Below are 25,028 nucleotides of genomic sequence, written 5' to 3'. Positions count from 1 at the left end.
TTTTCCATATTTTCAAGCTTTTGGACTAAGGATTGAACCACCTCAAAGAAGACAGGCTTCTTATTTTATAGTGGTGAAACTTTGTGAGGAGAGGAGGGGGTGGAGGGAGAGACAAAAGCAAAGGAAAGACATTGACCTAGGAGCTTTGTAAACAAGAGTCAAGAGTGTAATTGAATTGATTTTTCCTTTTAGATTAACTGTTATAGTGTATAAGTCATGGAAAAAGTGTGCATGAAAGCAAGGAAATCCTTGGAACTACGTGTGTTCCTGTAGTCCTGGGAAGAAATGGCAAAAGCCATTTAGATCAGATGTTAGATAGAAGTAGAAACAGAGAAAACAGTGAATAGTTTGTTCAACTTTGTATAGCTGTTGACCCTCCAGATAGAAAACCTCAAGATCTAAATTATGATAATACAAACTTTAAAAAAAATATAATCCTCAACGTTAGTTACCAAGCAGCTACCATTCCCATAGCCAGATGCCTAGTGGATAGAAGGCTACCGTTTATGAATCCTGCTTTGTATTATTGTTTATATGTTTGTGTTGTCTCATCTGCCATATTATAAAGACTCTGAGACTGTTTCAAAGTAATTGGGAGTGTAGACTCAGTGTCATGACTCTATGCATGTCTAATATGCAGAATGTTACATCATTCCCACACTATAAGAAATATCCACAGGGCTTTTATGTACTGTGGTTAGAAACACCCCACCCTCCACATTTCTGGGACAAGTCTTTTTGTTGTTGTTGTTGTTTTAAACCTTGGGCTCATTTAAGGCAGCTATGGCAAGGAGAATAAACAGTCACAACTGACAATCAGGTCATTCCACATGTTAAAGAGGTAAATCTCTGCATGTCTGTGAGTCCTGCTGTAAAAATTCCAAGGTGGAACACATTATTATACATGTCATTAGCATTTTGTAACAGCCCAGGAGTCACTTCTGAAATAAATGATGCCATAACGCATTAAATGATTTCTTCTTAATAAAATCCCTGGGGTCTTTCCTAAGTTCTATCTTGGTGAGGATTTAGAAGACAAGGAAGGAATGACTGTCAATGTGCTCAGTTTTATATTAAGTTCCCACCTAAATCAGAACACACCTGGAGGATGGATAAAGGCACAGTTGTCAACACATCCACATTTCCTAACTTAGCTGGCCATGGTGCCTGCGGTCCTCCATTGGTTTGGCTCCTCCTGTCTTCCCCTCCCTCAGGAATACAGCCTGGAAGAGTAACACTTCTGATGTCTTAATTACTGCTTTATTGCTGTGATGAAACACTATGAACAAGGCAACTTACAGAATAAAGAGTTTACGAGGGCTTACATGTTCAGAGTGAGTCCATTATTATCATAACCATGAGTATGGTGGCAGGCAGACAGGCATGGCACTGGAGCAGTAGCTGAGAACTGATCAGCAAGCATCACACACACACACACACACACACACACACACACACACACACACATACATTCTGGGTTAATTGGGAATGGTGTGGGCTTTTGAGGCCTTAATGCCCATCCCCAATGACCCATCTTCCCTAAAACCACACCTCCAGATCTTTTCCAAACAGTTCTGACAACTTTGGACCAGGACCAAGTGTTCAAATATATAAACTAAATAGTAGCAATTCTCAACCAAACGACCACAATTGATGAAGCCAAACTGAAACAGAGACCAGTCATTATTAGGAGTCATTACTCTGACAGTAATTGAATAGTAGAAATAAAATAATGGATAGATGTGTTTTATGTCTGACAGAGAACAAATTTACTAAAACATGTTGTTTATTACAGAATTCTCCAATGTTTTGCATGATACTGACATGGTACAAATTTCACTTTATTTCAACTAACTTTGTAGCAGAAATTAGCACCTCTCAATTATAAAATAACCTACACTAGATTTAAAGCTAAACTTAGTGACAAATATGATATGAAAGTCCTTAGATCCATAAGATACTAAAAATATAGCTCTTCTTCAGAAGTGATGTTTTCCATTTTTCCAATGTACAAAGCAAAGTTTTATTCAGTTTATCACACCAATCTAACATAGAACTCACTTTACATATTCCATGTGTATGCTTTGCACTTCTGCCTATCAAGGAAGATATCTCAAGAGCTTTATTCTCTATTCACGCCTTTCCCTTGGCTACATTTCTTTTTTTAAGACACATTATATAAATGTTCCATCAACTCCTCTTATTCTCATCAAAATAATTTATAACTTCTGCCAGCAGTTAGAAATTTTGTTGACAAGAAACTCTTTATAGAATATAATTATCATCATTTGCATTTCCAGCCCAGAGAGTTGTCATTTAAATTGCCCCAGTATTGTTTTTATTAATGCTGCTAAAACCTTCCTTATAGAGTCTATAATATGGGGATCATGCTACTCACCCATAGTCCCCCACTGCTCTTTTGATCCTGCACTGACCCTTGCTGAGGTTCCCATTTCCCATCTTCAGACACTGAGGAAAATATAAGCAGTATAAAAATGCAGAAAAGAAATATCAAATGTAGCCTAAGTACATGCTCAGCACTGGCTCGATCCGAACTCTTATTTGTGTATACCAGTTTTGTATTGTTTGTTTTTTAAAATTATGGTGTAATATGTCTATGATTATCTTGTTATCTACAGTGATTGTTTACAGTCTCACAGTTTGGCCACATTCTCAAAGAAATTAGAGAAAATTAATTGGCTTTGGAAGCTTGTTTTTTTTCTCTATAAGCCACGCCAGCATTTCACGCCTCATTGCATTCTTCATGATTTTCACAGGGCAGGAAAGCCCACTTGAGCAAGTAGCATACCTGGCAGATGGCACCAGTAGTGACTAGACACGGAAGGAATGTTAATTAAGAGGACAAAGCTGCTCAAAATGTAGGGATAACTCCAAGGTACCAAGAGAAGGACTGGACGGTCTTTCACAAATGTTGTCTCTGTAAGTGTTTGTCACTGTTTGGGGACCATCTATGCGAAGACAAACAGGAGCTGTGGAACTTGCTCTGTTAAATGTATTCTGGGCGCGTGCCAGATGACGTTATAAGTGGGTATAAAGGTCAAACGAACTGTCACAATCAGCAACTAGCTGAACATTTACTACCTACAGAAGCAAATGATCAAACATCTCCTCTCCAGTGTGGACTGTTCTGCATGCTGCTGCTACTTTTCAGAGAAAGCCCGCTGCTGAAAGGAATTTGAGGACTTGTGATGATAAAGGATCAAATTGGACTGGCAATGTGACTCAGGACTAAAGATGTTTGCCAGCGTGCTAGCCCAAGTTTGATTGCTGGGACCACATGACAGAAACAGAGAATGAACTTCTATAAATGGTCCTCTAATCTCCAGACAATGTCTGGAAGCAGGCCATAAAACCAGAACCACATAAACCAAACAAGTAAACGTTTAAAATTGGGTCAAATTTTGCAAATGCTCAGATCACTAACTCAAAAACTTTGATGTTTGATTAATTTTCATTGAAATAATGAATTAAGATAACACCCTCAGGGTTGGTCTCTTGCTCTTTTGTTAGAAAGACTGAGGCTCACTTTATTCTGACTTCTTGATAATTTTCCATCTGGACATCTTAATTTTATTTCTAAGACATTTCCCCTTAGATGCTGAGTTTAAAGTCTTAACCTTATTATTGTTGTCAAAACTTAAAAAAAAAAAAGTCACTGATTTTCCTCCTACCTTCTGACTAACATGATTTAACATAACTGTGGATTCCCCAACAGTGTGCCTTGTTCTGACAAAGCATCAAATTGGGGGTCCTCACCAATGCTTGAATTCATAGTCCTGAGGGAAAAAAAAAATTTTTTTGAGACAGGGTTTCTCTGTATAGCCTTGGCTGTCCTGTTCTGGAACTCACTCTGTAGACCAGGCTGGCCTCGAACTCAGAAATCCACCTGCCTCTGCCTCCCAAGTGCTGGGATTTAAGGCGTGCGCCACTGCTGCCCAGCAGAAAATTATTTTTTGTGCACAAATGTCTGCTGTTAAGATGCTCTTGGAGATTGCTTCTCCTTGTTCTCCTTGTCCTTTGTTTTAGGGTCTATCTCCTCAGAAAAACCCTTGATTCTTCTTCCAGTTCCAAACTAAAGCTCCCTAGTTCTGAGTCTGAAGAGGGCAGTGAGAATATGGGAGAGAACAAAGTTCACACCAAGACACAGAATATGTGGACTGTGTTCTCTCAAGCCAAAGCTGTGTGCACTTAAAGGACAGGTTTCAGAGGCAGAGATGTTTCAGGCTCTGGCAGACGCAAGAACTCTCTCTGCCATTCTAAACCTTAGCAATAAGCAGGTTAAAACCTGGTTCCAAAATCAGAGAATGATATAGAAGCGATGGCAGTAAAACCAATGGCTGAAGATTAATACCAATGTGACTCAGAAGGGTTCAGGATCCGTGGAATACAACTAGCCTCCATCCAGCTATCCCCAGGGCTATCTGTTGAATACATATGGAAGCCTTCCACCGTGCGGCAGCCAGACTTGAAACATCTCAGCCTGATTCAACCAAACCTGGACCAACCCACCATGGAGCAACCAACTTGGAGCAAGCAGACCTGGAACAAACACTCCCGCCTGGTGTACTCAAGTCTGAAACAGTCAGGCATGGACTGTTCCTTTCTATCACTCTGGGGCAGATTCTGCAGCCTTACATTCAGTTCCAGAAAAAACCTCACTGCCAGTGATTTGGAGGCTAATTTGGAAGCCACTGGGAGAAAGTGTGCACATTTTAGCATAAGCTTTGGAATCCCTCCTGAACTACTCAGTGAATTTGCCATGTAAAGTGTGAGGACTTTATAACCCAGCCTTAAGTTAGGCCAGTGGCTGGATTCCTTCCTTCTTCCAAAGATTTTTAGTAATAGTAGTAGTAATATAGTAGTACTAGAACTAGTACTAGTATGGTAGTAGTAGTAAAGTAGTAGTAATAGTATTTTGGTGCCAGATAGGACCTTGGACCTTGAACACGCTGGGCACCCACTCAACAACTGAGCTCTATTTATGACCCCGTATTGCTGTATTTGTCTTAGCTGTGTAATTGTTTTCTTTAGTGTTGTGCTGGATATTGAACTAAGAGCCTCAGAGACAATGAATTACTTCCTCCTCTCCCCCACACAACATACACCCTTACCAACCCAAACCCCAGCTTGTCTTTTCTTAGAGACTTGGGTGTTGCTGTACACGGTGTATCCATTTCAGGGGGGAGGTTTAACTGGAATCTGACCAAGGAGGACTGAATGACTCTCCCTGTTACAGAAATAGACATGATGACACTAGCTATAGATCCAGTACGTTTAGGTATCTTTAGGATGCAGGATCTAAAAGTATAAAAAGTATGATGATTCCTTCCAATATGGTGGCCACTCTAGAGGATGAGACAGAAGGATCACAAGTTTGAGGCCAGCATAGATATACAGTAAGTTCAAGACTAGCCTGGACTGCATTTAAATAGGAAGACTGCATCTGAACAGAATAAAACTCGAGCTTTGGTTGTCAGAGGACTTCTGTTTTGGCAATTAGGTGACAACGTGTTAAGTATACTTTGTTGATTTCCTCCATCTCTTTCGAGTCTCACCATGAGTACGTCTATGTGACTATGCCAGTTTGACTATTTTAAGTAAAATAAAACACTAACTTTACCTTAAAAGAAAAAAGACCCTCCCCTCATTCGTCAGAGGCAGTAACTATATTGGAAAACACTTCTCTGGGTCAGAAGAGGCAACCAAGCTACTGCGTCCCCCTAAAGCTTTCCCCAATACTAAAGCCTCTACCTGCTCCATTAAAATCAAAACCTATCAGCACCATAAGTCTTCAAACATCCTTAATAAGATTTCTTATATAAGTGTAAATTTGAACCAATTTTTCTTCAGACAGATTTTTCTCCATTTTAAACAGTGAGAAAGCACTATGGTCCAAGGTCTAGGACTTAGCTTTGATTTCAGATTTGCATCAAAATAAAGTTCAGTGTACCACTGACCATCACTAAGACTAACAAAGCAGTATCTTAATTAGCCTTTGTGGCCCTTGGGAACATCTGTCAAGAGGGAAAACTCATCAGAGACTAGGAACAGTCAACAAGTTCACAGAGAAACTAAACTGCCAAAATTTCCTCTAAGACTCACTTCTTCAATGTTAGACCATCTCCACATCAGATGACTCCTGGACATTCTCTAGCTTAAACATGAAGTGTGCACAGATTTTAGAAGATACAAGTAAAGTACTCAGAAAAAAAAAAAAAAAAAAAGATGAAAGACTTTTTGTGTCCCTGGTAATACAAAACTATTTTGGCAAGTTAATACAATCAAGGTAACAAGCTATCATTAGGCTTTTATATTAAATATTGCATATTTCCTCAACTATTGTAAACCTGAAGTTGATCCTATATGATTCTGGGAATACACATTTTAGTATTCAAAGGCATTTGTATCTTGTAACCATTCATGATATGTGTGTGCGTGCACACACACACACATACAAACACACACACACACACACAGACACACACACACACACGAAAACAAAACCTCATAGTTATATTTCTGTCCAAGCAGAGGTTTAATAAGCTATGGTGATCATTAGAGGGGCCAAATTCGAAAGTGGGGCTTGAAGCAAGAAAGGAAAGTAAATCTCTCAGAAAGGCGGGGTAAATACTGTAGACAGTCCCAAGTTGTACACTTGCCCAAGTGTGGAAGTGAATAGTGAGTAAGTCACATTCTCAGGAGAGAAAGTAAAGATGGCAATGGTCAAATGTGACTAGCTCAGGAACAATAACAAAAGGAACATGGTCATAGTGACTTTGTCTCGGGGCTAGGGCTACCATGACAGCCATGCAGAGGAAAGGACAAGAAAGTTCATCGCCTTTCTCCATGTGGCACTTGTTTGTTTGTTTGTTTTTCTTTCTCATAAACTTCCCCCATCTCCTGATGGCTCTTTGTAAAGTGATTTATTTTGCAGCTGGATATCCACCCTCTGGATCCTTCCTCCTTGACTAGGAACAATGAGGATGCAGAGGAAGAACATGGGAACAGTGTCCAAACATAACAGACACTGACTCTATATGCCGAAACTCCACTATAGTCTTCCCTAGGATACATCTGACAATCCATACACTGTCACAGCTGCCTCCAATAGGCAAGAAGCTTAGTTTTGCTGATGTACAGGTGCAGAAGCCCTCGACTGTCTATTTTTTTTTTTTTTTTTTGTCCTAGGAATGAGGTAATGGAAGTTCCCGATTACAAACTAAAATTAGTACATACTGAACATTCTAATTGGGAGCTTTCAAATGTGAACCAATAAGAGTTTTGAAGGTAGTACCCTGCTGGTTCCTTTGTTCTTGGTAAGTTACTCACTCTTGCCTTATGGAAAGCTCAGGGGAAGGTTTTGGCTGGTGGTCTGAATGCTGAATGAAGGCTCAGGGAATTAGAGGAAGACTTCTAGGTTGTGCATTAAAGATAAGAACAAGAGGAGCTGAAAGGGACAGCCACTAAGATCAGGATGTCCAGATTTGTGTCAAGATGGGCTCATCATACTACAGGTGTCCATTTGAGAAGAACACTACCATAGAGGGTTGTGTGGGTTTGTTCTCAAAAGAAGTGCCAATGGGGAAGGTGTATATAAGCAAGTAATGTCATATCAAATTCATTCTGGGTATGTTACCTAACTGCTTTACTTCTAAAAAAAAGAAAAGAAAAGATTATCATGAAGGCTCCTGTCCCAGTTCTACCCACAGAAACAGACCTCTATTACATTGCAGATTAACCACCATCCATGCTGTCTTGTTTATTAAAGTCAGAGCTAAATAGGGCACTATATAGCTCGTGCATTATGACAGGGAGAAGGTCATCCCTATTTGAAATACAAAGCTAATTAGTGGCTTTTCCCCTTATGAGGGAAAAGGTTATTTGCTGAGAGAACAAAGTAAAGTTTTTATGTAGGAAAGAAAAAAAAGGGGGGGGTTCCTTCTGGAAGCCTCAAAAAGGTATGTTTTCATGAGGGCCCAGATCTATACTGTTCAAAGAATTACAAATAAACCTGTTGCCCCCGAGAAAAAAGCTAATATTTTCAGCTGACTTTCTGCCTGCTTACTAACCTGACTTTTCAGTGGAGGTCAATGTTTTTGTTGTCCAATTGTCCTGTATTTCCTCTTGTTCATCAGGGGACAAAACAACATCAAAGATACAGATTTGATCTAAAAACTATATGTCTGCTCCCCTGGATGTCTGTCTATGTGAGGATGAACCTTGTGCACCAGCACTGGATGAAACTAAGAGCAGCCACAGTCACCTTGAAGGTGATATATCAGAGAGCAGAGAGGACTGGGAATCTGGAGAATTTGGGTCATTGCTGCCTCTCTGTCTATGTACAGAGACCATTTTCTGTTTGAGACTATTATCAACTTTAACATTGAACTTTGGTCAGAAAGACACCATGAACTCCCTCTAGTCTTAACTTTTTCTGCTTTGGTTTCTGAGACACAGTTTCTTTCTATAGCCTTGGCTGTCATGGGGCTTATTTTGTAGACCAGGCTGTCCGTGAACTCACAGAGCTTCTACCTTCTGAGTGTTGAAATTAAAGGTGTGTGCCAATACGACTGACTCCAGTCTTAACTTTTTGTGATCCCAAAAGAAAGAAATACATACTGACACAGTGGGGCAATTTTCTCAGGTCCAGATGTCTCCCTAATAAGGTGAGAAATAAACTGTGGTGGTTTGTATATGCTTGGTTCAGGGAGTGGCACTATTGGGAAGTGTGGCCTTGTTGCGTAGGTATGTCACTGTGGCATGGGCTTTAAGACCCTCTTCCTGGTTGCCTGGAAGCCAGTTTTCTAGCAGCCTTCATGTGAAAATGTAGAACTCATAGCTCTGCCTTCACCATGCTTGCCTGGACACTGCCATGCTCCTACCTTGATGATGATAGACTGAACCTCTGAATCTGCAAGCTAGCCCCAATTAAATATTGTCTTTATAAGAGTTGCCTTGGTCGTGATGTCTGTTCACAACAGTAAAACTCTAAGACACAAACACAGCAAAGAACTTCTTAGGTACCACAGAAAGATCTACACATTTGCTAACCGAAGGAGAACATGTAAAATAGATATTTTCAATATCTAACACTTAGGCTGTCTTGAACTCCTTATATACAATAATTCTTCAAAGACTAACAAAGATGCATAAAGGGAGGCCCAGACTTGCAGCTCCCTCTACACGGCTGAAGAAGACATGACTGAGAATGGGGTTGGGGAATTCTCTTGGCAGAAAAGGAGCTTCATACTATGAGAAAGTTTTTCTGCTGAGATTAGAAAAACCCTATGCTCATATATTTCCTAAATTCTCTTGGAGTGAATAAGAGCTAGATATGAGATATGTGTGTAAATTTTCTGTCACTTAAGAGGAAGTTAATTGAGCAAAATTTGAATCACAAAGCAGCACAATTGTTTTTCTAGAAAATATAAAGGCAAAAATAACATTCATTGAAAAAATGTTTATTGTGTGCATAGTGAAAAGAAGTTGACAGTGATCCAGATGGGGTGATGATAGGGGAAGCAGACAAGGTAACACAGCACAGCTGGACTCCTCAGAAAGATGCACCTCAGAAGAAAAGGCCAAATCCCTGACTGCTAGAATCCAGGCAGAGCATCAAAAATGCCACAGTACAGAATTCTTACTACCATATTGTCATAGGATTGAGTATCAAGAATATGAAGAACAAACTGAGTGGAATGGTGATGTGGAGAGGTGAGCTGAGCTCAGGTTCTTTATGGAAGATGTATCATTTTCAGTCTGTTGTCCCCAAGAGAAAGTTCAAGTGAAGCAAAGCACAGATATGATTCTTTCCCCAAACACATTTCTGATTCCACAAGGAAACATATGAACTTCACTAATGCAGAAGGTCTGTTAGTTGAAAGGGATGGTTCCTCATGATGGCCTCTTCCCAAATACCTCAAAACCACTTACAAAATGCAGCCGATACCCATGGATTCATTATGCTTATGATTCTGGGATAAATACTTAGTATCAAGATATTATTAATCTAAGAATAAAATCAAGACGTTTGTGCCAGTGGTACTCCAGGCTGGCTTTCTGCTCTGGATTGACGCTTCTCATTCAGACCCCGTCATCTCATTTGGTTCACTTTTACATTCTTGCTTGCATCCAAGATAAATGACTTGGTTTGCTTGGTGAGCATTCTATTATGACCTAAACCCATTGTTTTCAGAAAGGGTAAGGACTAAAGGAGAGGAACTACACCAACAGTGTGACATAATTTGTTTTCTTCCTGCTTTCAAAATGTTTCTGGATTCTCCACCGAGGCCTTCTTTCTTAAGCTTCAGGAGCTTGAACAAAATAGGAGCAGGATCCTGACTGAAAGAGCCGCACCGCACCCTGTGAACAATGAACACACAGGTGGACAGAATGATCCCCCAGCAGGAACAGGGTGTCTTCTGTGGAGACCTTAGGCTCACAGAGTGCGCAGTTAGGTGTGGGTGGCCACCTGTTCTACACCAGCTACTGACATGGGAGCAAACCTTGGGTGATGAATTTCTTGTTCTTTCAGTTTGGTTGTTGGTGCATATTCTGTTTTCATCTATTGAATGCTGAGCCACAAGTACTAGCAGGTTTGACAGCTATGTATTCTGAGTAGAGACTGGGTACAGCTATGAGCTAAGAAAAAAAAAAAAAAAAAAGCTAAGAGATGGTGTGAGTGACTGGTAATCACTGCTTCTCACAATCATATTTAACTTACAATCTAACTTAACTTGTTTATCTCCTTCCTCCTCCTCCTCCTCCTCCTCCTCCTCCTCCTCCTCCTCCTCCTCCTCCTCCTCCTCCTCCTCCTCCTCCTCCTCCTCCTCCTCCTCCACCTCCACCTCCACCTCCACCTCCACCTCCACCTCCACCTCCACCTCCACCTCCACCTCCTCCTCCTCCTCTTCTTCTTTTTCAGTGCCAAGATAGGCCAGGAACTAAGATTTCTAAACTTTCTCAGAAAATGTAAAATCAAGCAAGCCCTTGAAGGCACACAGATGAGTTCACTTCCATAGGATACACCCCATAGGATACATTGCCACAGGTATGAGTGAGGCTTAGCATATCAAAGGCTCCAGAGAAGAAAAAGTTCTCTGTGCATATGAGAAATGTGTCAGAAGTGGTAATAAGGAATTTAGGGGTGTGAACCACTGCTCCCCACCATGTGGGGCTAGAGACTCGGGATAAGAATGTAAAATAAAAAGTAAAGGGAATATAGTAGTAAAAATCTGGAATTAGCTCAGTTCATATCTATAGGAGAGATGCTTATTAAAAATCAATAAATAAAAAACAGTGGGTTTGTACGGTGTTCCAATGATTATGGTACATAAGCTTCTCTTTGTCACGGTTCTAGGAAGAAAAGGAGAGCAGGGATAGCTAGAGGGCAGAGAAGCTGGCTAAGCTGGTGACAGTGTGAGACAACTCTAACTTCTGAAAGGTTAGAACAGTTTCATTTTATACGTGTTAGCATTTCCTCCAGGCTCTGCCCAACAGTTATCTAGTAATAACCAGGTAAGAGCCTAGCGTCTGGCTAAGTATAAAAGGACTATTCATTCTCATTCTCTCTCTCTCTCTCTCTCTCTCTCTCTCTCTCTCTCTCTCTCTCTCTTTCTCTCTCTCTCTGTCTCTCTCCTTCTCTCCTTCCCTCTCTCTCTCCCTCTCTCCTTCCCTCTCCCCCTCTCTTCCCATCTCTCTAATCTCTCCATTTTCTTGTCTCCCCATGTGTTCCCAACTGGCCTCTTCTCTTATTTCTCTCTCCTCTCTCCTCCTATCCTTCTCTTTCTCCTTCCTATCTTTGTCTCCTTTCTGTCTCTGCCTCTACTTCCTTCCCCAGACCCCCTTCCCATGTCCCAAATAAACTTTATATTCTACTAGGCCTGTCCTATGACTGATACCTGAGGGCGGGGAGGGATATGTCTCAGCACATCCCACCAAGACACCCCCTCCCACTGCCTCATGTCACAGTCACTTTATAAAACACATCAACAGGGCTTTCTGCATTTCTTTCCTGAGAGTATTCTTTGTCACTGCCTCAAAATCTATACTGCAAGGGTCCTGTCCACATGTAGCCACATCATTTCAGACATTGTCCTTGTTGTCTTTTTACTACCATCCATGTTTTCCTCTACAGACTGTACCTTGTAGGTGATGTTGCATAGCCTTCTGGTTGTTTTGTTTTTCTTGTTTGTTTGTTTTTTCTGTAATTCTAACAGAACGCAGCACAGGGGGTGACAAGAGCAGGCTGTGCTGTGTTTAGTACTTGAAGGCCACTAGTTCAAGGAAGAGACTCAAAAGGCACATTCTGAATATCTTTCTTGGGACATTGGCTTTCTGAATATTTCCATCTTCCCCAGGCTCTGGTGGGTGGCCAGAGCTCTAGCCAACAGATGCAGTTTACACCTGAATAGTCTTTCCAATACAGGAAAAAAGAAAACACTGTCTAGAGAGTGGACTTCAAAAAATAACACAAGTCAATGACATGTTAGCTTTACAGGAGGCGGACACTTGAAATAAAACAAATTTTAAGGATGACAAATGTGAAACAACACAGATGTCATCCACAAAATCAGAACGTCTGAAACAAACAGGACTGGCCAATGATGTCCATTTATAGCCACTAATGAGAGGGAATGGCTGGACTATAGAATTTACTAAAACCCCATGGAAACGGGAGTACACACTAGGATGTCACTGGAGCACAGTTCTCAGAAAGAACAGGGAGGTGAGGTTTGCTGTTGTAGTTGTTGTTGTTTGATTGCTTTTTAGATAAGGACTTGTATTTGCCAGGCAGATGCTGAACTCAATTAGTAGCCCAGGCTGGCATCCAACTCATGATTTTACATTAGGCCCCTGAGTAGAGTATGGGGATTACAGGTATGGGTTACCATGACCGGCATGGATGCATTTTTCAAAGTGTGTCTCCTGAGTAGCTGGCCTATGTCAGGCAGCATAACTAAAACGATGGGAGTAGACACAATTTTGTGCATTTCTGAACATGGGGGTGGGGTGGGGAGAGGAGGACTTAGAGCCAGCTGGATGGCTATGTATAGGAAAGACATATGAGTATCTTCATAAGAAGATCCATCCCAGCTTGTAGGAAACTGGATGGGAGGGGCAAAGGGACAGTTGTAAAACTCTGGATTTTTTTTTTTTTTCATCCTGCACTGTGGTAATGTCTTGTCTTTCCTAGAGGGATATTTTTTAACCCATCAAGATGTAAAGTGGCCCACAACACCTATCCTCCTTCTGAGTAGTAGGGTATAAGTAGGGTTCTCATACTTAGAAACCTCGTTCTGAGTTCATTAGTCAAGATGCCTGAGCCTTGAAGGCAAAACTGTTCTATAACCTTCTCACACCCAACAAAAGGACAAGCATGACCTGCCGGTCTCCAGAGCTCTGCTCTGTGCCAAGCCTGCACTGGGTGGCACCACTCTGCTCTTTCTCTCCTGCCTCAGGGGTATGAAACAGTAACTTCCTCTGCTTCCTCACACTGCCCCTACTTATGCTTCACAAAACTTCAAACAGGGAATAAACAAAGCCTTTCCCTCAAAACTTCCTGATTAGCTCTAGGCTTCCAGTACACCATACATTCATTTGTTTATAGAATCAGTAAATGGTCTTTCCTTTTAATAGTCATAATAAATGAATATTAATGAAGCTTAAAAACTAAACTACATCATGGAACTTTGTATGATAATGAAATACAAGTAATTACTTCCTAAAGGAAAGGATTGGTTAAATGCTCTGCAACATTTTCATATATCTGAAAATTATGAACAAAATACAATGTTAGAAAATATAGTAGCATAGAAAGATAGACGATGGTCAGGGGCTGAAGATGATGTGTGGATCTCCCTTATACTATAAAAGTCATGCATTTTACTGTGTATGAATATACTCCAAAGGTTTTCTTCTGTATACTACTTCTCTAAACTTCTGTGAAACACGCTTCTAAACTTCATATAAACTTCTAAAGTTTCTATGCACGTGCATTCTAAAACAAACCAAAAAACCTCTCTAATATAGAATATGTTGACATTTATTTTAAAAAAAAAAATGTATCTACACTGATGCCTTGCTATAAAGTGTACACTGTATTTGGGTTTCCTTAGTTAGCATGTCTTTGCTCTAGTGAGATCCCAACAAGGATACTGATATTTTAATAATATAAAATGTACTACTAAGAAATTGTCATGGGAAAAATCATAAACATTTATACCCTGGATAGAGCAGTGCCTGTGGGTGGTTGCCGCTATAGAGAGATCTGCTGTAAGCGAGCTGTCCAGATCAGTAACCCCTGTTTTCTATGAAGCTCAGGTAGAATGGTTTTAAAGGCTGCTATTAGAAGTGAAAAACTGACCAAAGGTTCAGGGTATTGCAGAAAAACTATCTGCTGCACTTACTGGCCTGGAATTGGTGGTTAGGAAGCATCTCGTGCTGAGAGTGGTGTCTGAGCTGGCTTAGTGACCAGCTATTTGTTCTTCTGCACTGTCTAACCCCTGAATTCTTCCACAGCTAATGGAAATATCAGATGACCCTTCTCCAAAGAGAACGCTTTATAAAAATGTTTTCAGTCAGAACTTTTCCTACAGCACAAGCTCTTAAGTAATTGGCAAACAAAAGGACGCGGTGCTGTGTTGAGAACAAACACACCCCAAAGCTTCTGTCCCCCCAAGGCTGCTTTCCCTTGCTTTTCAAAAGAAACCTCAGAAGCTTCATAAAATACGCACTCCTTTTTTTCAGAAGAACAAGAGAGCTGAAATAAGCCAGGAGAGTCAATGGATTCATATCCATCAGCCACTTACTTTCTGTATAGTGGGGCAAGTTACAGACACATCTAATCTGTAAAAGCCGAGGGAAAACCCTCTAGAATAATGTCTTTATGCCTAATCTTTATGCCTCATATCTACAGTCATAACAGTAATAAAGTTTTGGTAAAATCACCCAAAGAACAGTTACAAACAGTGTCCGGTTCCAATCTTTCATTCATAGCAAAAATTAGAAAAACATACCACTATCTCCATTTCTGAATTAACAAATTGCATTTTAAACTCCAATGGCATTTTAAAGGGTACATCAAAGGATTTCTATTTTGACTAGTTTCCTATGGACAGTAATTCTAAAATAGTTGTTATACAAGATCAATAACAACAATGAAAAATTGAGAACTTTCCCCAACTAAGCCAAGAGTCAGAGATGGCCCTGTGGCTTTCCTTCAGGACTTGTTGAATGCTGCAGCCTCAAAGGACTTCACAAAGCAGCTGTCCAAAACTATGTATGTATCACTGAGACGTGCACATGTTCAGTATCTGATGCTAATACTATGTACAACCCACTAATTTTCCAGTGTTGCTTCTTGAAGATACCCTCAAATTTCTGAATCTGAAAACTTGTGACTGTGCCTTGAAGTGGGTTTTGCCTTTATCTGGAAAGTGACATAACCAAAGTAGAGGGGCTCCTTATCCTTCCAGGTACTGCCATGTGCAAAGATGCATGAAATTCAGTGGTTTGGAGTCATTGGGAATGGTACAACATTTTAACTTACTCCTCATAAATTTGCTGTTCACCAGTATAAATACGTTTAGCTTTCTCTATAGTTTACATGTTGCAGATCTTTCTAACTGCTTTAATTGGGGTAGCTTTTCCTTCAGAGCACAACTGTGTGAATAATAATAATAATGATGATGATGATGATGATAATTTGATGAGTCATTGAGTCATTTACTTCCCTGAATGTTTCCAAGTTAATAAATGGTATAAAAGAAGCTAGTGGCACAAGCCTGAAATCCCAGCATTTGAGAGATTGAAACGGGATGAATGCAAATTCAAAGCCAGCCTGTGCCACAGTGCAAGGGAAAACTCTGTCTTCAAAGAAGAAAGGGGAAGAGGGGAGGAGAGAAGAAGAAGAGGAGAGGGAGAGGAGAAGAGAGCAAGAAATGGCTATATCCTCAATGGATGCTACCTGTGCAATGCTATTACAGTGTATTTAAAACAACTTGATTTCAAACAGGCAGATCCACATGCGACCAGTTTTCCAATTCTGGTCTATATGATTCCAGTTGAGACAAGAACAGCTCACCATTCTTTTTTTTTTTTTTTTTTTTTTTTAGATATTTTATTACATTTCAGATATTATCTCCTTTCCCCATTTCCCCCCACACCCCGAAACCCCCTATCCCACCCCCTTCCTCCTGCTTCTATGAGGATGTGCCCCCACCCACCCCCCACTCCTACCTCCCTGCCCTCGAATTCCCCCACAGTGGGGCATCCAGCCTTCATGGGACCAAGGACCTCCTCTCCCACCTATGCCCTACAAGGCCATCCGTGTGTGCGTGTGTGTGTGTGTGTGTGTGTGTATATATATATATATATATATGGAGAGAGAGAGAGAGAGAGAGAGAGAGAGAGAGAGAGAGAGAGAGAGCGCTATGGGTTCCTCCCTATGTGCTCCCACCAGGCTGGTGGTTTAGACCCTGGGAACTCTGGTTGGTTGGTATTGTGGCTCTCCCTATGGGGCAGCAAACCCTTTCAGCTCCTTCAGTCTTCTCTCTAACTCCTCCATTGGGAACCCCATGATCAATTCAATGGTTAGCTGTGAGCATCTGCCTCTGTATATGTCAGGCTCTAGTAGACCTCTAAGGAGACAGCTATATCAGGTTTCTGTCAGCATGCACTTCACCATTCATATATATATGTATGTATATATGTGTGTGTGTGTATGTGTATATGTATATATATACATATATATGAATAATATAATACAATATATATATATATATATATATAAAATAGCCTCAAATTAACATTATGTCTAAGATAAGCAAATATGTACACTGTGATTATTAGTAGAGGGCCTACTATACAGTAGGCATTCAATAAATGCAACTTATTTTAATAAAAATAATCTTTGGAAAGCTATTAATCTCTAGAACTCATCAATAATTCATATTATATATTCTATTTTATTCTGAAATTTGTTGGCTAAAGCACCCTGTAGAATGCCAATGATTTTATCCGCCTTCATAGGCTGGCATTTTACACTAGCTTCAAAGATTCAGCTCTTATCCCGCAGTTCAGACAGCCTGAACTTACACAGAACTTTCAAGGGAGCATTACCATTCTCTAACACTTTAATTTTTTCTCACATGATTTTTAGCTACTTGGGATTTAAAACTATACATAAGGCAACTTTTAAAATACTTAATAAGAGTGGTAAAGTGCTTGTCAAATTACCGTGGGTATCAAAGTTCAACTTTCATGTATGAAACAGAAGCCAGGTGTGGTAATAGGTAGACATAGTCAAAGCACTGCGAGACAGCCAGCCCAGCCTTCAGGCCATCAAAAAAGCTCATCTCAAAGGATGATGTTGATGGTGCCTCAGGAATAACAGACATTTGAGGTTGTCCTCTGGCTTCCATATCCATCTGCATATACCCTGCCCCACCCCCACAGCTTGCACTAGTGAGACCTCCCCAAAAATATGTGGATTATAGCCAAAGTCTGCTAACAGTCAACCTCCATTTTTATTGTGTTTATTTATTTTTACTTCAATGTGTGAATATTGTGCCTGCAATGTATGTCTATCCTTCCTATGCATACAGGACCCTCAGAGGCCATGAAGGCATTGAAATCCCTTGAACTAGAGTGATAGACAGTTCTTAGATACTACATGGATATTGGAAACTAATCCCAGGTCCTCTGAAGAGAAGTCAGTGTTTTTTTTTTTTTTTCATACACAATATTTTTATTAAATATACTTCGTGAGAAAAAGAACACCTTAAAGTGCTAAATTCCATGTAAATCAGATTATTTTGTTAAATATGACAGTGAAAAAAATCAGAAAGGCATGATTTAAGTAATCTCAGGAAAAGAGCAGAAGCATACTTATATCTTCATATAAGAAAACAATCATCGAAATATAAAAGGCAAAGAAATTTCATGTAGAAGAATATATTTCAGAATCCCACCTGTCGGTACTTCATTTAAAAAAGTCTACCCTAAACACATAGACACTCTCGCTCCTGATGTATGCTTCGATCAGTAGACGACTCATTTGCACGGAGGGAGGTGACAGACTCATTTGCACGGAGGGAGGTGACAGCACTTTTGTTGCACAGCAGTAGTGCTCACTGGCCCTAAAGTGGAGGGCAGGGAGCTCATTTAGGGCTTCATCTATGAGCAACAGAATCTCTCTACTGCTAAAACTGCTGGGGAAAAGAGGTCGCAAGCTTTAACTCTTCCAGAGAAACACAAACCTTAAACGTTTCTTGTTTATACAAAACTGTGAAAACCATGACAAAGGACAACAGACATTAGCTTTTATCTACACAGCTTTCCAATGGAGCTATTTGGTGGCCATATTCCAATTATGTAGGTTTCACTATAGACTGAAACTAGCAAGGTGTAATGTGACGCTAGCAGGCTAAGATCGGTGTCAGTTGGAACGTTCTATCCAATGTTTGGCTGAAAGTATTTGAAAGCAATTAGGTGAAAAATAGATGATAGTCACGTTCATATTTCAAAATTTCACGTATCAGATATCCACAACTGAAAAGTGTCAGATACACTGTGGGGGCAAAATAAATACTTAATGGCTGGCTGACCACTTAATACATACCATTTAAGAAAATGTGGGTAAACTCAGATGATTTAGAGAAATACATATATGTAACATCTTACCAACATATAGTATTATGCTCGATGTTGGAGATAAAGCTGTATTATCAAACTAGGACGTGTAAAGTAGCAATGGAGTTACAATCAAACTTTAAGTAAAAAGCTCCTAAGCTTAAACAGGAGAGTGAGCCTTGGGGGTTATTCAAGGGTTAGTTCTCATATTTAAAAAGTTTAATGTTGATGGATTATACTTATCCCTTTAAATTTTTATATGATATAGAAATTTACAGAAAATTTTAGATCACGTTACATAGTTAAGGGGGAAAAAAACTAAAAGGATTGAGTTATATTATGACTTTACATACATTTTTGATCAAAATTAAATAACACATCAAAAAAAAAATCCAAACACATTTAATAGAAGGACCTGACAAAACTTTATACAGGTTTTTTTGAGCCACGAAAAAGAATGATTAGTCTTATTTTGGTAAGACTCTTAGGAAATAAAATAATTTAATTATGAAATAGCAGCTTGATAAGACATTCCTGTATTGGTATTGATAGTTAAATAATTGTGTTATCCAAAAAAGATGACAAATTATAACTGGTATGGACAAAATACTATTCATTACTGGATACAGAACTATTTTGAGCATACAGATATCCTGATTTTACACCCACTACTTTTCAAAATTCTGTAAACTGAGTCATTCGATGCGTATAATGTGGCAGGTCACAGTAAATGTTTCATTATTTTAGTCTGTTCAGTCCTTTTCCCATTAAGCAGGCAAACACAGTCATCACCATCTTTGGCTTCACTTCAACGAGGTCATCAGGCAGTGCATATATCCGGGCACCGATCTTCCGAGCGACTAAAATGGCGTATTTAGCATTGTTCAGTTTGTCCTCATCAGTCAAGTGTTCTCTCTTGATCATTTCTTGACAGACTGCATTTGGTGCAATGGCATCTATTAGATCTAAGACAGGCAGGCTTGTACTAATAGATTTATCCTTGAATCTGGAAATAGAAGTACTTTTGTTTGCACTTTTAAGGGTCTGACTGACCCATTTAATAATGATCTCATCACTGAAAGTCAGTGTTTTTAAGCACTTAATTATCTCTCTCTGCCCCCAACAGGTAGAAGCATCCCCTAGCATCTGAGGGAGACAGATTATAGGAACACCTAAACCTAAAATCAACAGATGCTTGAGTATTTTGCATGAAGCGGCAATGTATGTATACAGAGCTTAAGCATATTCTCTCATAGAGCTCAGATAATCTCTACATTGCTCATAACTCTTTATACAACACATATGCTGTATAAGTAGTTCTCACACTGTCGTCTTTACAAAGTCAGAAGAAAGTCCATACACATTAAGTACAGATTCAATATACACGTTTTGCAGATTTCAATCTGAGATTGCTGAATCCATAGGTTAGGCGACATGGCACAGGTGGGCCAGCTGTGCAAAGCCATGCTGTCTCTTCCTAGACACTCTCACAGAGGCAGCCAAACACTCCGCTGGAAACATGAAACCTCTTCAGATCTGTTTCTAGACAACTAACATGGAACCAGAGGCTGCCAGCAAACTTCTGCCCCACCCTAAGTGACATCATGGCTCAGAGCATGGATGAGCACATATTTTGGCAGGAAAAGTATTGTGTTTCTACACATCCATGAGCTCTCTACAGTTAATATCTCAGCATGCCCATGCCACACAAGCTCTTTGGGGCTTAGCACCACCCTTATTAAATGGATCTTTTGTTGAAAGGACCCCTGGTTTTCCCTCAAGATCAACAAAATCCTAAAGGTGATAATTTGAAATCACTGGAAATTAAAAAATGAAGAACAATCATATTTTGGGTAATACTGATGCCATTATCTTTTTTCTGCTCTCACCAGCCAACTTTAAACCCTCTTCATACAGTGAAAGAAAGAAACTTTTTTTTTTTTAATTTATTTTAGAGAAAATTCACTTTGTTCATTGCTCCTTCCTAAAATCTATATTTGGATTCAGCAGCCACTGGTCTGAAACATTAATGGGGCCTTCCACTGAGCCGTTAGCTTTTTTCTTTCTGTTTTGCAAACAGGGCTTATTAAATCTTTGCTGGAGGCACTAGCGGGATGAAGAATACTAAGAATGTGCTGATGTGAAAGGTTTCGCAGAACTCAAGCAAGTCATTTCTGATTTGCCATAATTCTACAACAGGAATCACCCAGATGCATGCTGCTTGGATGGCAACTACAGAGTCTTAACACTTAGAACATGGTGCAGGAAAACAGAAGCCCAGCCTTGCCTTGCACAGAGATGCTGGCTGCAGATCCTTCCCATAAGGTACTTTCTAGTCAGTGTGAAGGATGAATCTTTGTGCTAGAACAGCTTACAGCAATCCTACTAGCAGGACCCGAATACATGAGTGTGTATTTTAGAACACTCTGAATGTCTTTCTTCTTGTAATTCTCTATTCTAAGCATAGATACACACTTGTAGCTAAGTTTAATAAGATATAGTTTATAGACACACTATACAGTCAAGTTGTAAAGATTTTAAAATCAAACCCAGCATAGTAGCTTTCTAAGATTCATAATTCACAGAAAATCAACTAATCTGGGTCAAGACCGAAATGTTCACACACACACAGCTTTTTATTGTATTTATTTTATTTTACTTTTTTTTTTTTTAGTATTTTCTCTTACGCATGATGAAAAATGACAAAAAGAAGACTGTTTTCAAGACATATATAAAAGGAATACTGTCCTAGCCAGGTAAATGTCAACTTGACACAAGCTAGAGTCATCTAAAAGGAGGGAGCATCGATGGAAAACATACCACCTAAGATTCAGCTGTAGGGTAAGTCTGTGGGACATTTTGTGATTGAGGGGGTAGGGCCAAGCCATTGTGGACAGTACTTTGGCTGGGCTGGTGGTCCTCAGCTCTGTGAGAAAGGAGGCCGAGCAAGCCATGATGAGGAAGTCAATAGATAGCAACCTCCATGGTTTCTTCATCAGCTCATGCCTCCAGATTACTGCTGTTTGAGACTTTGCCCTGATTTCCTTCAATTAATGACTACAATTTTTCCACAAATAACCCCTTTCTTTCCAACTTGCTTTTAGATCATGATATTTCATTGCTACTAGAAACCCTAACTATGAAAAATACAACACTAACAAAACTTTTCCAGCTAGAAAGCACATGGACAGGTGATTAGTTGCCCAAGCTGAAAACCTAGAAAGTGCAAACCTAAGCTGACAACGTAGAAAATACAAAACAAAATAAAAAGCAACCGTATATACCATCAGTGGACTTGCCAAAGTGAAGTGTTTTAGGGATCAGGTGCTTACGGAAACAGTGATGGGTGGGGAGTGAGCAAAGACAGACGGAATCACTGGAAGTCTGTTTAAGATAGATTTAGATGCTCAGGTTCCTGCCCTTTCCAGGAAACAGTTCAAAGCAACAGTAACACTATTCACACACTTGTGCTTGGAAGACTTCCTGTCCTTCCTACTGGACTTAGTTCCTAAGCCTCTGGCAGATAATCTACCTTTTATAGATAGAATGCTAGGAAACCCTCCTCTGGTCAATCTAACCTGGAGCAGAAGAGAGTCATAAAGATATCAACATCTGTGCATTAGAAAGAATAAGTGGACCAACTCACAGTACAGCTGGCAGGACATGCCGTGTAAGAGCATGCTCACAACACTTCTTCAGCTTTAAGGGTTACTGAGTTGTGTTTCCTGGATAAAGTCACAGAACTTAAACATATTAACTGCAACTATTGAAAACAGGGACTAGAAGATAGAACTAAGCATTTTAAAATCATCATTAATACGGTCAGAAAGTAAAAAGAAGATGGCCTCTCCATAAACTAATAAGATGGCAAGGTATTCTCATACATGTATTTGACACAAAATTCTTATGTATCCTTACTTATGACTTTTGAAACCACAGTTTACTAAACTATAGAGTTATACATTAATGATTCTTCTCCCTCAGTGCTGGAAGTCAGAGAAATAAAGAAGAAATTAGAGTAATACATCCAAAAGGTTGCACAAATCAGGATTCTTTGCAGTGAAAATAATCCATCATTTTTAGTAGAATATTTTTTGTAATATTAAGTGACATAATCTCCAGCAGGGCAAAACAGACATAATCGAACCCCTAAGACATACCACTGCACCATTCTCCGTAAGTCCTATCAAAAGACTGATTCTCATGAAGCAGGAATCACTGCTATCTCCTCCGATTCTGGAAGAAAAGAGTACTTTCCTTGCACAGAGAGAACTCTTGTTGCTGGCCAAAAAAGCTGGTCTACACTTGTCACGTACCCATCACAGTCCCTATGGCCAAAGCAGAGGGCATATAGCTTTTTGCCTCTCATAGAGCCAGTGAACAGCTCAACACTGTGAGGCCTCATATGCTGTTCCTGGGACTAGCTTCCACTGGCATTCTTCCTCAGAGACAAGTCCCCATACAGATGAATCTAAATAACGTCTAGAACTTAAGCTGTGAAACAGCTTCCAGACTCTGTGGTACACACCAGTAAACTAAAAAACAACACTGGGCATGTATGTAGTCAAAAGATCATCCATACCCAAATAATGAAGTGTCAGAAAAACAAATATACTCATAGAAAAAAAAAAACCTATATAAGCTATATAGAAAGACCCTGGAGGAGGAGGAAGGGAGGAAGAAGGAGAGGAAAGAAGAGGGGGGAAAAAGGAGGAAGGAAGGAAGAGATGAGAGAAGGAGGAGGAAAGGCAGAAGGATTGGGAGGGAAGAAAGGTGAGAGACTATTGGATAGAACGGGTTCATGGATTGGAATTGATTAAAGAAAATATGGAAAAATCTGAGGAGTGATAAAGGGCCTTGTGCACAGTAAATGAAAGAGGATCTTAAAAACATTTTACCTTAAAGCTGTAGAGCACCTGGAATAGAGAAATCTTAGAAACTTTCTAAATGGAGGGAGATACGTCATAAAGAGAAGCCTAGGAATTAGAATTCTTTGGGTTTTCCCAACAAGCTGCACTAAAACCAGGTTGCAAAATGTCAGCAATTTCAAAGAAAAAATGTTTTGATGCATTCCTTTGAAATATGTAGAAAGAGTCTATAAAGAGAAATCCAGAGTACTATAAGTTCTTATTTATTCCCCAGAAATAGTAGATGGATGCTACTAGCTTTCAGGCTCACTTTTATTTTTATTTATACCTGGCATATCTCTTCCTTTGATTCTACAACTAGCCAGGGTACTGGAGCAGTACCAAGTGCATTTCCAGGCAGGCCTATTGCTTATGTTAGGACCCAGCATCCAAGACCTTATTGTTTCCCCATGCAGGATTTTAGACACTCTCTTCCATATGGTATCTGCTTCTTGCACTTCCTGTTTTCCAATTGTTCAGTTATGTCTTCACACTCAAGGTATTCCCTAGGGAAGGTCTCAAAACATCTGTCCATTGGTATCTGTTTCTGTGTTTTAAGCCAGGGTTTTGTGTTGACCAAGCTAGCATGAATCTCCTTAAAATATCTTCATTTCTACCCAAAGGTTATAAACGTAACAAGTTTTCTAACAAAATAACATGCAGGTAAGAAAATATTCACATTTCTTAGACTTGTAATTCTACCTTTGGAAAGCAACCTTAAGGAAATGATATTTATTGAATCATTACTTATGGTACTGAAAAAACATAAACCACTACATCTCTCAGCAACCTGCCAAAGATAAATAAAATCAAAAAGAGTCTATTCAAAAGCAGATGAATATTAAGATTAGTCGTAGAGAATAATAGAGAACCATAGAGAACCTTTAATTAACCTTAGAAAATAGTGAGAAAATGCTTGTGATTGTACAGTAAGTGAATAAATAACTTTTTTCTTTTTTTTTTCCTTTTTTTTTTTTTTTTTTTTAAATACAGGGTTTCTCTGTGTAGCCCTGGCTGTCCTGGACTCACTCTGTAGACCAAGCTGGCCTTGAACTCAGAAATCCACCTGCCTCTGCCTCCCAAGTGCTGGGATTAAAGGCGTGCGCCACCACTGCCCGGCTATAAATAAAATTTTTAACAAATGATTTTTACAGGATGGTTATAACTTTGTAAATAAAGTTCACGTATGAATGGAAAATAAATCAAAGCATGATTTACACAAAATGCCTATATCTAAGTGCTGGACATATGGATAATTATTTTTTTCTTTTGACCAATTGACTTTTCCCAAGTATCTTTAGATATTACAGTTAATTTTACTTAGAATTTTATTTTAGCGAAACTAACGCTTTATACTAAATAGAAAGTCAATGCTACTTGGTCATCATCTTATTCTAGTAATGCTAGGAGGAACTTCTAAGGAAATGAGGAAGTTCAAATTAGTACAGATAATTCAGAGATAGCTCA

At 39.6% G+C, this 25,028-nt stretch overlaps 1 protein-coding gene and 1 pseudogene across 3 annotated transcripts in view; one reads left to right on the top strand and one right to left on the bottom strand.

Moving 5' to 3' along the window:
* Positions 1 to 25,028, bottom strand: part of Stxbp6 (syntaxin binding protein 6) — a 214,065-nt gene that overhangs the window by 62,675 nt on the left and 126,362 nt on the right. The gene's annotated exons all lie outside the window — the stretch shown is intronic.
* On the top strand, positions 1,282 to 4,793 carry LOC143443943 (homeobox protein NANOG pseudogene; annotated as a pseudogene).

The sequence above is a fragment of the Arvicanthis niloticus genome, chromosome 11, assembly GCF_011762505.2.
Source record: "Arvicanthis niloticus isolate mArvNil1 chromosome 11, mArvNil1.pat.X, whole genome shotgun sequence".
Classification (NCBI taxonomy): Eukaryota; Metazoa; Chordata; class Mammalia; order Rodentia; family Muridae; genus Arvicanthis; species Arvicanthis niloticus.
This window is presented reverse-complemented; position numbering and strand designations above follow the sequence as displayed.